Raw genomic sequence first — 15,902 nt, 5'->3', positions numbered from 1 at the left:
TGCATTAATTATGAGCCATACAGAAGTTATAAAAAGTTTTTTACTTACCTGCTCCGTTGCTGGCGTCCTCGTCTCCATGGTGCCGACTAATTTTCGCCCTCCGATGGCCAAATTAGCCGCGCTTGCGCAGTCCTGGTCTTCTGCTCTCTTCAATGGAGCCGCTCGTGCAGAATGCAGGCTCCGTGTAGCTCCGCCCCGTCACGTGCCGATTCCAGCCAATCAGGAGGCTGGAATCGGCAATGGACCGCACAGAAGAGCTGCGGTCCACGGAGGAAGAGGATTCCGGCGGCCATCTTCACAGGTAAGTATAGAAGTCACCGGAGCGCGGGGATTAAGGTAAGCGCTCCGGTAAGCTTTCTGTACGTCCCTGCATCGGGGTTGTCTCGCGCCGAACGGGGGGGGGGTTGAAAAAAAAAAAAAAACGTTTCGGCGCGGGACAACCCCTTTAACTCGGTGATTGGGTTCAGAATTTTTGGAACGTCACACGTTACCCCAGCCTAGTTTAGTGCACAGAGGTATACATAAATCCCTCTAAATTGCACTCCAATAGAGACTTCAGGGTAATCTCAGCAGAAAAGAGAAGATCCACTCCTCCCAGATCTAGTCCACTATATATAGATAACTTCCCATGTGGCTATATCTGATGGAGAATAGACCATTGATAACTTAGAAAAAATTCCAAAATTGATTACTTCCAATCCAAAATAAGGAGAGGAAAGATAATCCATCAATTATATGGAATAGTCTTAGGACGTCACTTCTTAAGAAAAATTACGCGGTTCGACGCGTTTCTGCTACAGTTAGAGTAGCGTAATCAGGAACCAAATTCCATATCTGGACGTCAAAAAGTCCAGAGTCCAGAGTCTGGTGCTGCTACCTTCTCTCGTTCTTATTGCTTTCTAGGGGGGAATCTCTGGGGGATATTTAACCCTTTGAATGCTAGCATCGTCTACCTCTCCTTTACCTTTACAACTTCCGCTACAATCTAATTTTTGTCGAGCAGTTTACGGACGTTGTTTACTGACTTTTTGACGTCCAGATATGGAATTTGGTTCCTGATGACGCTACTCTAACTGTAGCAGAAACGCGTCGAACCGCGTAATTTTTCTTAAGAAGTGACGTCCTAAGACTATTCCATATAATTGATGGATTATCTTTCCTCTCCTTATTTTGGATTGGAAGTAATCAATTTTGGAATTTTTTCTAAGTTATCAATGGTCTATTCTCCATCAGATATAGCCACATGGGAAGTTATCTATATATAGTGGACTAGATCTGGGAGGAGTGGATCTTCTCCTTTCTGCTGAGATTACCCTGAAGTCTCTATTGGAGTGCAATTTAGAGGGATTTATGTATACCTCTGCACTAAACTAGGCTGGGGTAACGTGTGAAGTTCCAAAAATTCTGAACCCAATCACCGAGTTAACCCCTCGTTTAGAGGGCTACGGAGACTTCTCGAGGTTGTTGGTGTTCTGAGAAACTTCTGAACGTACTAGCTAGTTTGACCCTTTGAGTAAAAGGTTATAGCTACACTACATAATTCTGTAGCAAATCACTGATTGTTTTGAACCTTCTATGGTCTACTCCTTTTAAAGCTGTATAGCTTTAAATTCTCTATCCCGAAATACGGCCATTCCGTCATCTCTGGGAATTTTGTTTAAGGAGTACTCTCTTTTAGCTATATGTGTGTCTTATTTGAGACTTGTTCATCAAGTTCTTTTTTATAAAGATTTAATAAAAGTTATATTTTAGTTCTGAACCCTACAGTGACAAATTCAGTTTGACCATCTGGTGTTCCTCCTGCTCCAGTGATTTCTTGTTCTAAACTATAAGTCCTTCCCTGCAATTCATCCAGAAATGTGTAAAAAAAAAATATATATATATACTCACCTGGTCCCGGCAGACGAAGTTCAGCGCGGCCAGCGGCAGTCCTCCTGAACTGCTCTGAACAGCTGTGAGTAGTATTCAGCAGCCGGGGATTTAAAATCCCCGCCTGCTGAATGAGCTGCCTCTAATTGGTCACAGCCTGACCAATCAGAGGCAGATTCCACTCACACACCCATTCATGAATTTATGAATGGGTGTGTGACTGCTGCCTCTGATTGGCTCAGCGGGACCAATCAGATGAGAGGCAGCAGTCACTCACCCATTCATAAATTCATGAATGGGTGTGTGAGTGGAATCTGCCTCTGATTGGTCAGGCTGTGACCAATTAGAGGCAGCTCATTCAGCAGGCGGGGATTTTAAATCCCCGGCTGCTGAATACTACTCACAGCTGTTCAGAGCAGTTCAGGAGGACTGCCGCTGGCTGCGCTGAACTCCGTCTGCCGGGACCAGGTGAGTATATATATATTTTTTATTTTTACACATTTCAGGATGAATTGCAGGGAAGGGCTTATATATTTAAGCCCTTCCCGACAATTCATCCCGCGATCGCCGGCAGCCCATTGCTTTCAATGGAGCCAGCTGTATTGCTGGCTCCATTGAATTCAATGGGCTAACATCATTCTTCTCTGCCACAGCTGTTACAGCTGTGGCAGAGGAGAACGATCTTTATGCTGACAGTGCGGGGGGGGTCTCACTCTTGCCACTATTGTGGCTTAATAGTGGGACCTGGGAACTTGAGATGCAGCCCAACATGTAGCCCCTCGCCTGCCCTATCCGTTTCTGTGTTGTTCCCATCACTTTCTTGAATTTCCCAGGTTTTCACAAATGAAAACCTTAGCGAGCATCGTCGATATACAAAAATGCTCGAGTCGCCCATTGACTTCAATGGGGTTCGTTACTCGAAACAAACTCTCGAGCATCACTGAAAGTTCGACTCGAGTAACGAGCACCCGAGCATTTTGGTGCTCGCTCATCTCTAGTAAGGACCCAAAGAAACTGTAATGCACTAAAAGAGAATTTTGAAACTGGAAAGAATAGAAGAAATACTAAAAAGAGAGAAGCAGGAGGGCAAAGTATAGAGAATAGAAACTACCCCATGCTTAATTACTGTTAAAGAGCACATTTGTGTCCAGATAGAAAGTCTACACTTCATACCTGCATGTGTTCTAATTGTACTAAGAATTGCCTAAGGGAAATCTACCTCAAAGTAAAGGAAATCTAAATTGCATTAAGTAACTCTTAACTTACACTGAGAAAGCTGAAGTTTGTTGCTGTGAAGAAATAAACTGTTCTATGTTTTCACTATTGATTCTGCCTTCTGGAGTCCCTTCCCATCATTTAACATCTGCACTGAGGTACCACACTACACTTCAGGGGAAAGAAATGTTTTATTTTTCCCATTTTTGTATTATTATTTTGTCTGGCACAGGCCTTGGCCTGTATAGGGACTGATGTCACAAACTTGACAATTGTAATTTGCTCCTGTGTGGAACCACATCTTTTCCTTAGAGAAGAGCAGCAGAGTAAGCCTGACAACTAGTTTCTTTTCCGCTGCTCTCACTCCTAGGTCTGGTCCAGCTCACCGCATTACTATTTTTACTTTTTGAATGTTACAAAAGTAAGAGGACTAAGAAGAATTTCTTTTGGTTGTTTTGCGGGCCCCTATCAGATTATAGACCATAGACTGTTATTGGGCAGCCTGTAATCTTCTAATTGATCTGTGGGCTACTGCAAACTATTTCAAGTTCTCCTAACATCTAAAAAGATAAACATTAAAAAGTAAAAAAAATTAGGGTGTACCAATTAAACTTTTGCTCCAGGTGTGTTCCTGGATTTGCAATAAGTTTTATATGATCTTAAAATGCTAAACATATATTTTTAAATCTACTCAACAAATCATTTCATAAATAGAAGTTCTATGCATGTCTCCATTGTTAGCACTGTTACCTTTTACTGTTGAGGTCCCAGGTTCAGGTCCCAGTGCTGGACGTGTAGTTTCAAATCTGTCCAAGGACAATATCTGTATTAGGTTTTTACATTCTTTTTGTGTTTATTCTTGTTCTTCCCCTCCCCTAAAACAGAATCCTCAAACATGGTAGCTCAGTTGTTAGCTCTGCTTCTTTGCAGTAGTTGAGCTGTAGGTTGACCAAGGTCAACATCTGGGCAGAGGTTTTCAAAGTCCATGCAGTTGTTATCCTTCAAGAAACTTGAACATAGGACTCCAGCATTAAAAGACAACTGAGCCACATTCATAGAATGAACCCAGTCACTTAGTGAAGCTGATTCTTACCCCTAGTGATGTTAATGGCAGTCGAAATTGGCTGTTCCGATTCATGATAATTATTTAAAAATTGGGTCAGTCAGTCCTGATCCAAATATTTCACCAATTGCTCAACACCATAGCTGAGCAGATTGATATATAGTTTTATGGGGAAAGATTCATTGTTACCTGCATTTTATTCATTTACATCTATGCTTATTCTGAATTGAACAGACCAATTGGCGGTCTTATTAGTTATTGTAGCAATCTGTGTATAATTGTACAGGAGTAGATGTTAATCATTGATAAAACCGGCCTTTGGACCACTCAGCCCAGAATAAGCAGAGATGTAAATTAATAAAATACAAGTTACACTGAATCTTTCCCTATAAAACTATATATCAATCTGCTCAGCTACCCCCTGCTCTATAACATGCTGCCTACAGTTGGAGTTCCATTTTTCTGATGAAGAGCTCGAAATCGTTTGTTTCCCTTCATACGACCTTATGTAGCATGATAAAATCTTATCCACCTGCATCTGCCACTAGAGTGAGCTCAATGTATAGGGAATAGTACAACATTTATTGGATTTAATTGGTTGATTCACATGCAGTAAGCACCCCGTAGTAATGGAAGATAGAATTTTGGCCTTTCAATGTTATCTTCTGAACTGCTCAGAGATGGGATTTCCAGTTGTTCAGTAAACAGTGTGTTTCTGTTTAATACACTACAAATTTGTGCCATTATTATTTGATTTTAACCCCTTAGTGACGGATCCATTGCCTTTTTACATCCTGCCTAAGTGGGCTTTAATCCTCAGGGACGTAAAAACATGCATCCTCTGAGGATTAAAGCCACATGGGTTGTGGACATGACAGCTGCATGCTGTCAGTTACTGGAGGTAGCTGACAACATGGAACTGTCATCGGGGGCCGCGGTAAGCCTTCCCACAACAATGCGATCAGTCCTATCCAATGGATAGCGCCGATTGAAATGTAGTCAATAAAAAGTGAAATAAAGTTAAAGATTTAGCTGCCCTGATAGATCCGATCCATCATGGCAGCTGAGAGTACTCACCCCCATCCTCTGTGATGTCCCACAGGGTTCTTGTCATCTGGGACCTGACACCGCTCTTCTGCACAGGCGTGCCAGACATATGACATCACGCGCACGCACAGAAAGTCAGGAGCCCTGGCAAATTTGAAATCTCCTGGTTCCCTGCTCCTGAAGGTAGCCGGGAGCAGGAGATGTCACAGGGGACCGTGGTGACTGGTCCCCAGGGCCGTGATCGCCGGTATCCAATGGTCACGGAAAAGTAAAAAAAAATTTAAAAAAATAACGTTTCAGCTGCCCTTATGGATGGGATCCATGGGGGCAGATGAAAATACTCAGCCCGGTCCTCCATGATGTTGTGCGGAGATCAGGACCTGCCGCGGGATTCTGCGCATGCTCTGAAGGCTGGAGAGCCTGGCAAATTTAAAATGTACCTACACCCAGCTGTCAATGATAGCCGAGTGCAGGGAGATGTGACAGGGGATGGCAGTTCCCGGTCACATGATCACTGTTATCATTTAGATATCCATCGATATCCATGGAAATTTTAAAAAAGTTGAAATAAAAAGTTAAAAAAGTTAAAGTTTCATCTCCTCTTACTGATCGTATCCATAAGGGGAGATGAAATGACATAACTAAGGTCCTTGGATTTCTCCCACAATGGGATCTTTATCCGCGGACCTTACCCCGGCTTCTGCGCATGCGCCCGTCAGCAAAATGGCAGACACATGCGCAAAAGCCGAGGATTGCCCCGTAAATTTGAAATTTCTCTGCTCTTTGCTACTAAAAGTACCGTATATACCGGCGTATAAGGCGACGGGGCGTATAAGACGACCCCCCAACTTTCACCTTATACGCCGGTAATACAGTGGAGAAAAAAAAAATCAGTACTCACCTCCCCCGGCGTTCTGTCGCGCTCCGGCAGGATGTCGCTCGCTCCTCGTCCTCGGCGCAGCATTGCTTTCTGAATGCGGGGCTTGAAATCCCCGCCTCCAGAAAGCTAATACACACGCCGTCAGCCAGTTACAGCCATTCAATGACATCATTGAATGGCTGTGATTGGCTAAAACACACGTGGCTTCAGCCAATCACACTATTCAATGACATCATTGAATGGGTGTGATTGCTAACACACGTGCGCCTTCAGCCAATCACAGCCATTCAATGCTGTCATTGAATGGCTGTAACTGGCTGACGGCGTGTGTATTAGCTTTCTGGAGGCGGGGATTTCAAGCCCCGCATTCAGAAAGCAATGCTGCACCAGGGACGAGGAGCGAGCGACATCCTGCCGGAGCGCGACAGAACGCCGGGGGAGGTGAGTAATGATTTTTTTTTTTTTACACTTTTTTTTTTTTTATTACCGGCGTATAAGACGACCCCCGACTTCAGAGCAGATTTTTCGGGGTTCAAAAGTCGTCTTATACGCCGGTATATACGGTAGCTGAAAGCCTGGAGATGTCACAGGGGGCTGCAGTGAGTGGTTCCTGGTCACAAGATCGCCGTTATCCAATGGATAATGGTGATCACGTAAAAGTAAAACAAAGTTGAAGTTTCATCTCCCCTCACCAATGCAATAACACATGTCATCCAAAATTTGGCTCCGCCACTAAGGCACAAACAGGCGTAGTCACTAAGGGGTTAAGCCAAAGGGTCTATTTACACCAAACGATTATCGTTTGAACGAGCGAGTGACCTTATCCCTAGCTCGTTTGCTCTAGTGCATCCTGTTTAGACAGGTTGATACATCATTGGCTCGTTCAAATGAGAAATCGTTCAGTTCTTCATTTTTGCTGTATAAGTGGCGGAGAAGCACTGGACAATTGCTATTTAAACCAAACAATAAGTGAACGAGCCAACAATGGTTTTTATGCCTGCATAAAATGAACGACAAACGAAAAAGGAACAATTATTGTTCGTTGTTCGGTCGTTGGCTACATTTAGACTGAATGATTATATTGGAGGCTTGTTTTAGATGAATCAATAAACAGGCGCCACTCAGATGGATCATATTCTATTGCAAAGCACTTCATGAGCCCTTGAACATAATTACAGAAAATGAGATTTCCCTCTTTGGAGAAAAACTGAGTGAATTCCTTCTCTCGGTATCTGTACCAAGAAAATGAAGCTCCAGATAACAGCAGGTTGTTATTGTTTAGTCTTGACCCTAGCAATTCAGCTGCTTGTTTGGAAAGGCCTAAATGTCTAACTGGGTCATTGAGCTCACACTGAGAAAAGGGTTGGAGACCCTCATTAATAGAAAAATCTGAGCTAGATTCGTCCTGGGAAGGTAATGTGTCTTCGGCCTCTGAATCACTTGGGATACTATCCAAACTGGAAGGTTGGTGTGGAATTGGTATTTCGGAGCCATGAGGCACTGGACAAATAGCTGAATTAAGGTTTGGGTAGGATATTTTATTTTTATTTTTTGTATTAAAGCCTTTCACATCTACCGAACAGAAATAGCAGTCAGTAATGTGATTTTGCTATTCACACCACATCATAGGAATGCCAAAATGAAAGGAGTTTTTCCTGCTTTTAAATTACAAACAAAGATCTTCCTCACTCCTTCTACACACACCTTGCGAGGAGCTCATGGTTTGTCTTGATCCCCAAGTTTCATATTGAAGTAAGCAAAATACACTTCCTTCACAAAATCACTTATGTTTCTTTGTTGACTTGTAATAGTATATTCACCACAAATAAAACAAAAGTTGTCCGGAGAAATAATACAGCCTCTTGGAGCCATAATACAGCATGTTGAAACATGATCAAATCTAACACTCACTCTTAAAACCCCAGAGAACATGTCGAAACATGCTCAACCCAGTCAGTAAGATTCCTCACCTTTCGCTATGAACAAAATAAATCTGTTAGGACATGATGAGCTGAGCTTTCTTCTACTGCTAAACCCACCCTACCACCCCCTTCCACTACCCCTCCTCCACGAATTTCTCTCATTTTCTCTTTGTATTATTCTGGAGTATCAGTCTCATAAATATTAAATAAAAGTAAGAAATCATTATTGGATAGGATTTTTAGAATGAAAAATAGAATACCAGATTTCAGGTTAAGGGAAAATTTCACACTTAACTAAACTAAAAACATGAGTTTTGCAAAAAAAAACTGGACATGACAGCACTTTTTTAGTGTTTTTTTTTAAGTTTCAGTGAGTAAAAATCTATAAGAAACAGTTAAAGAAAATCCTATGCAGTTTTTTGGTTGCAGACCTGTTATCATTCACTTCTGCCTGTTTGAATGATTTTTTGAACAATATGGTTCCATCTAAAAGAGCCTAAACCCAGGAGTCAGTTCAATAAATATGCGAAATATAAAGGAGAGCCTTGTACTTTTTCTAACTGCTGGATCCACCTCTGACTTTTCGATCCACCTCCCAACTGCTGAATCCACTTTAGACTCAAAAATTTAACTGCATGAAAACCTGCCACAAAAACTGTTGCTTAAAAAAAAACTGAAACCACCCAAAGGAGAGAAGACTGTAAATGCAACAAAGTTTATTTTCATACTAAAATAGTGGAACAATTCCTAAGCAAATATTACGAGTGATTATTGTGCTTTTTTATTAAATAACATGTCTGGGGCCTTTATATAGATTATTTTACAATGAATTCAAAAGTGTATTAAAAGGGGATTTCTTATACAAGTCAAATTACCATGAAAATGATTATGACTTTACTTTCATACATCACAGAAATACATTCAGTAGTCTTATTTTAAGAAAAAAGACTTTACTTTATAAAATGATTTGTATCCAGTATAGGGTCCATTAAAGTAACTTTTATGACCATTATAAATACAATATTACTCCAGTCTGTCCTCTGAGAAATGCAGACAAAGATTCTCTTTTACTTGAGGGAAACAACATAGAATTGTACCATTAACTGCTATATTTTGTTTTAGTAACTTTATTGAGTTATAAAAATATATGGAACTTAGATGAATAGAACCCTTTCTGACATACCGAATTAAATAAAGATTTGTGATAACTTTACTAAACTTAATTTATCTTGCATTACTTAGTTTACTTAGTAAATCTGACTGTTACTTTAAAAATAATTATACAGTTTTTTCCACTTTTTCTACAATAAAGTACACTTCCAGAGGGCTTCCTAAATACATTTTAGACTATATTTCTTAGTTTGAAAGTTCAAGTTTCTAATTTAGATAGAAAAAAAAATTGCCCTTTGCGCTGTTTCTGAGCTTCATTCTTTTATAGGCTATGCACTATTCATTTTAATATCAAGTAGATTAGAAAGAGACTTGAATTAGGCTCCGTTTTGACCTGCTAATTTCTCATTTGAACAATGTCACAGTTTGCTCGTTTACTTGGGCAGCTAGTTTATACAGGCAGATACATTGTTGGTGCGTTCAAATGATAAATCGTTCAGTCATTCACATTCGTTGTATAAGTGAGAATGAATGATCAGTTTTTAAACCGAATGATGAGCGAACAAGCCAACCGATGACTTTTACTCCTGCATAAAGTGAATGAAAGATGAACAATTTCTTATTCGTCGTTCGATTATTGGCTGCCTTTACACTAAAGGATTATTGTTCATTTTCGCTTGTTTGAACGATTTTTTTGAACAATAACACTGTTTTTCCCTTCTAATAAGATCTTGCGGGGGGCGTGGCTTACCGCCGATGGAGTAGGTCACCTATGCCCTGAGCTACTGCCGGACCCGCTGCTGAAACGGACGAATCCTCCGCCGCAGACTCTGGATCCTTTGGTCATGAGGAAGAAGAGGACTCCTGAAGCCCCCAGGCAGCAACTGAGACCCTCCGCTCCGGGACTGGAGTGCTTCCTCTGCTCTCCGGGTGGGCTGCCGATGCTGAGTGGGAGAATCAGGATGGCACCGCTGTGCTGCACGGGAGGAAGACGGGGAGAAGGAGACGGCAGCACGGTTCATAGGTGAGCTGTTGCCACAGCACCAGACACCGGTGGAGGCTGAAACAACGGAGCAGCGGGAGGAGACACAGGGGGATCTCTGCCCCGTTGAGGTACTACTCTAGGTGGGGAAAGGAGGAGAAGACATGGACAGTGGGGGAGGGGTAGCAGCGGCATACCCCATAATAAGGCAGCAGAGGTCCCTACATCAGACCTTCCCTGCATCCCTACAGCCCTCAGCCCCCACAGGCAGAGTACCACAGAGCCTCTGGAGCCTAAGATAAATGAACATATGGCCCCCAGCCAGAAACACCTCAGCCACCATACAGGCCAGCGGCTCCCCACAATGAGGGAGGAAGGAGAAGAGCGCCTGAGCCACGATATGGAGGAAGAGCAGGGGGAAATGGCAAACCCAGCTACCTACCCCTTCCCACAAAGGTCACCCCGAGACACAGGCCGGACAACACCCTGGGCCAAGCCTAAAGGCCAAAAGGGAGATGAGGCCTGCAACATGGGAAGCTCCGGAGTTTCTCCCCCCCAGCATAGAGATGTTACGGGGGTGATACGCGCCCCGTGCTCTAGACCCTTTCTGCATCATAGCCCCTCAGGGGCATGGGCCTCTCAAGACACCAATGACGATTGGGACTGGAGGGCCCACTTGAAAGCCATTCCCACGAAAGTGGAGATAAATGCCCTGTTGCAGAAGCTAGACGCAGCACATAAACAGGACATAGCTGTCCTGCAGAAGGACATTAGGCATGTTGGGCAAAGAGTGGTAGAAATGGAAGAGACCCAGGATAGGTTTCAGAGTATCATGATAGAATATGCGCATACCCTGGAAGCGAAAGCTCACCAGATTGCAAAACTGACCAACCATAACGATGATATAGAAAACAGCCACAGATGCAATAATCTCCATATAAGAGGCCTGTCTGAGGAGGTGGGCAACGGCCAACTTGAGGACTGGGTCACTAACCATCTTCTTGAGAGGCCCTTGGACTCCATCTTGGAACTAGACAGAGTTCACCGCGCACTTGGCCCAAAATCTACTGATCCTGCTAAGCCTAGAGATGTCCTATGCCGAGTCTACTTTTACAAAGAAAAAGAACAAATATTAAAAGGGACACGTGTAGCTGAGGACTTGCAGTTCAGGTGGCGCTCGGTGTTCATCTATCCAGACTTGTCCAAACGCACACTCCAACTTCGCAGGGCCCTTAAACCTCTACTGAATGCCCTGAGAGAAATAGACATTCCGTAGAAATGGTGTTTTCCCCTACAGTTACAAGCCAGAAAGGGAAGGGGGGGGGGGAATGGCCATCTTCAAACACCTCGGTGACCTACCCAAATTCTTGGGACTCTGGAGTTGCCTCAAATCGCGATCCCGGGCTGCCCCAAAATCGGAGTGGTAGGTGGCACTGGACAAGGGGCAAAAACAAATCACCGAGGGTACAAGACAACGGCTGAGGAGCGAGACCCAATGGAGCTAGGGACTTGCTCCCTAATAGTCTATGCTATTGAATTGGTCTCTCTCACTTAGCATTTTTTCCTCTTGCGTCTCCTCCATCAACATCCTTTGATTTCTCTTCCTTGAAAGGCTAAAGGGTCCTGTAGCGGACGTGATTGTAGTCTACAGAAGTGCAAAGCGTTGAGGGAGCTGGCAAAGTTTACAGATGGCACCGCCATCATCTTGGGAGGCGACTTTAACTTGGCAGTAGACCCAGAACAGGACTTGTCATCTGGTAGGTCCTTGGTCTCACGGGCAGCAACCCATTCTCTATTGAGGGAGTTGGGGAGCATGCACTTAGTGGATCTGTGGCGTTTGTTGCACCCGGGCGTCAGGGACTACACCTTTCATTCGGTAGCCCACAACAGTTAAGGCAGGCTAGACTATATTGGGTTTCCCACGCCCTTCTAGATTTTCAGCCGGCTTGCACATTGCCGCCCCCGCAGCCACCCCGAATCTTCAGGGACGAGCCGTCAGGTACTCGAAAAAGGTGATGCTCTCTCTCCAGTAAATCGCCTTAACAAGTATGCTCGCTTATCTCTAATTCTTAGTTTGCAGCTTTCCACATCTGCCTAGAAGTTTTGTAAAGTAATGTACATGGGCATGCAAAAAGGTGGCATTTGTGTTCTCACCTGTAATCCTGATGTCTGGCGCTTCTGTTGTCTTTTGTAGTTTGCAGAATCCACCATGGCCATTAGATACCAAGAAATGCATTGGTTGAGTCAATTGACTGACCATCAATCATCTTTGCATACTGCTAATGATATGCATACAGACTATTAGACTTTTGACTTCTAAAAAGAAAGTTAGGTGGCATGTTGGAAAATAAAAAACACTAGTAAAATTTTTGTCAGGTTATGGGTGATCAATAGAGATGAGCGAGAGTACTCGCTAAGGCAAACTACTCGAGCGAGTAGTGCCTTATGCGAGTAACTGCCCGCTCGTCTCTAAAGATTCGTCTGCCGGGGGGGCGGGGAGCGGCGGGGGAGAGAGGGGAGGAACAGGGGAGAGATCTCTCTCTCACTCCCTACCCCCCGATCCTCCCTGCTCACTCCCGCAACTTACCGCTCTCCCCCGCCGGCAGCTGAATCTTTAGAGACGAGTAGGCAGGTACTCGCATAAGGCACTACTCGCTCGGGTACGCTCGCTCATCTCTAGGGATCAAGTATTTCCTTGAGATTACTGTTATTTGAAGCCACTACTGCTATCTTTCTCATTGCATGAATATTCTGAATAACTGCTCTCTCAATATATTCTACAGGTTAACAGAATTTTCTCTACGTATGAATTTTATGTTGCTACAATTTTAATGACCTCAGCAATCTAAAACCACAAAGAAATATATTTCCTCTTCTGTGTGTGACAAAGTGCTAGAAATTATCGAAGTTCCATTTAACATATAATGGTCATTAGCCTGATTTTAGTTTCAAACTGTTCTCTGTGAAATGAGAACTTGACCAGTTCTTCCAGGCTAATTGGGAAAGTGGTTGCAAGCTCAATAGATGCAATTTACATTCACCTTATTAAATGTGAAAGTAAATATTGACTTCTTAAGAGGAAGTGCATGGATACATACGAATCACAGGAATTAGTCCACTTACTTAACTTACCCCAACGGAAATTGTCAATTCGCTTAATTGAGTAAATTTCCCTGTAGATTGCCTTCGACTACTAGAGAGGTCAAATAAATAATCTCATTGTTCCCATATTAATACAACATAATTGTTAAACTGGGCAACTCTTTTAGTTTTATTTCTAAAAAAAAAGACATCAGTATACTGTAGATGATACATAGAGTTATACCTAATTAGTGTTCAATGCTCCATTTCTTTAGTAGCGCAAACTGTTTCATCATTCCCCAGGACTCATTTGTGGAAAATCTTAGCAACCCGCTAGCAATGCTAGGAGACCAAATCTTTCTACAATTTGAGGGCTCAGTCACACAGGCGCATCGGCGCCCGTGTTACTGCAGCCAGCAGACAGACATACCTGAAGACGGCCGTCTCTCTGCAGTGCCGGGAGGAAGAACATGTGACCGGCTCCATTGCTGGTCATGTATTCCATGATCAGTGCTGGAGAGAGACAGCCGTCTTCAGGTACAGCCATCTTCTAACTGTCAGTCACACGGTGTACAGGTGCCGATGTGCCCGTGTGACTGAGCCCTTATACTGCATTTTTACTGTTTGTAAATTTGAGACCATATATATATATATATATGTATTTATTAGAGATGAGCGAACATACTCGTCCGAGCTTGATGCTCGTTCGAGTATTAGGGTGCTCGAGATGCTCGTTACTCGAGACGAGCACCACGCGGTACTCGTCTCGATTAAACGAGCACTGACCATTGAATTCAATGGGCTGCCGGCGATCGCGGGATGAATTGTCGGGAAGGGCTTAAATATATAAGCCCTTCCCTGCAATTCATCCAGAAATGTGTAAAAATAAAAAAAATATATAAACTCACCTTGTCCCGGCAGCCGGAGTTCAGCGCGGCTGGCCTGCAGTGGGTGTGAAGGGGGTGTGAGTCAGACATGTCCCTGATTGGCTCAGCGCTGAGCCAATCAGAGGCAGATCTCACTCACACCCATTCATGAATTCAGCTGTGGCAGAGGAGAACGATCGTTATGCTGACAGTGGGGGGGGGGGTCTCACTCTTGCCACTATTGTGGCTTAATAGTGAGACCTCGGAGCCCGAAATGCAGCCCTGCATGTTGCTCCTCGCCTGTCCTATCCATTTCTGTGTTTTTTACATGACTTTGGTGATTTGCTAAGATTTTCACAAATGAAAACCTTAGCGGAGCACCAGTCATATACAAAAATGCTTGAGTCGCCCATTGACTTCAATGGGGTTCGTTACTCGAAACAAACTCTCGAGCATCACTGAAAGTTCAACTCGAGTAACGAGCACCCGAGCATTTTGGTGCTCGCTCATCTCTAGTATTTATCATATATATATGTGTAATATAAAGGTAAATTGAATTAAATCATTAGTGACTTTAGCAATTTATGTTTCACCAGCCCTCAGGATCTGTGCTGTTTTCAGAATACAATAAAAGCTTATTAATCAAGTACAAGGTGGTCAAGAAATCCTCATAAGGTTAGTTTCATACAAGCCTATTATGGCCACATTTCTGCATCTATAATATGCTCGTATGAGCATATTACAGCTTGACTGTGTGTCCTGGCTCGACTCTGAGGTTTACCAAATTGTCACCAAGGCAAAAATAGTCCCAATTAAAAACAAAATAAAACTTGTTATTTGTATAGTGCCAACTTATGCCACAGTGCTTTCAAGTAATTTATTTATTACCCCCCACCAAGCTGGGTAATCATTTTACCAACCTTGGAAGGATGGAAGGCTGAGTCAACCTTGAGCCAGCTACCTGAACCATTTCTGCTGCCTTAGAAGTTAGCAATCAGTAGGTCTACTGTTTGAGTCCACAGGCAAAAATTTCAAAAGGAAAGGGTACAGATTATTAAAAATAGGTTTGACAAGTTTGATTTACAAGGTGCTGTCTTACATGGAAAATTGCTCCCACATATATTGAATAAAGAAAATGTAGAGAGGTTGGCAGTTTTGATAAGTTGTGGTGATGAAAAGCAGTTGATAGGAGTTTCTCAGATGGAAAATAATAAAGGATCTACTCAGGGAAAAGCTGTTTTTTCTGAAGTGAAAAAATGATGGGCAGTAGAAGAAATAGAAGCAATGTGTTTTGACACTACTGCTGTCGATATTGGTCATTTCAGAGCATCCTGTGTTTTATTGGAACAATTAGTTAAAAAGATCTGTTATACTTGTCATGCCGCCAACACATTTCAGAAGTAATAGTGAAGGTAGTTTTTGATTGCAAAATCAGTTCAACTACTGGCCCTCAGTCTGACATTTTTAAAAGATTTCAGACACAGTAGTCTAAAATTGACAAAAAAATGTAAAATTGTGCTTAATGATGAACAGGTCAAATTTAAAATAAATGTAAATTATCTTGAACAGATTTCTAGTTTTCTTTCAGAGCAATTACAAAAACCACGACATCAGCCCAGGGAAAATGATAAATGATTTTTAACAGTTGCGTTTGATATTTTTAGGTCATGTAGCTCCATAAAATGTTTTTTTCAGAGTGCCAGGTACCATGCATTGAACCAGGTGGATGGCAAAAGCCATTTACTCCTCCCAAATTTTTATTTTCAGGGCTCAAATTTCTTTCAAGTGACTCCGAGATAGATGTCATCAGTATTCGTTTATTCATAATTAATGTTTATGTTAAAGTTTGGTTTAGGCTGGGTTCACA

This window comes from Eleutherodactylus coqui, chromosome 12 (assembly GCF_035609145.1).
Source record: "Eleutherodactylus coqui strain aEleCoq1 chromosome 12, aEleCoq1.hap1, whole genome shotgun sequence".
NCBI classification, from domain to species: Eukaryota; Metazoa; Chordata; class Amphibia; order Anura; family Eleutherodactylidae; genus Eleutherodactylus; species Eleutherodactylus coqui.
Note: the sequence above shows the minus strand (reverse complement) of the source record.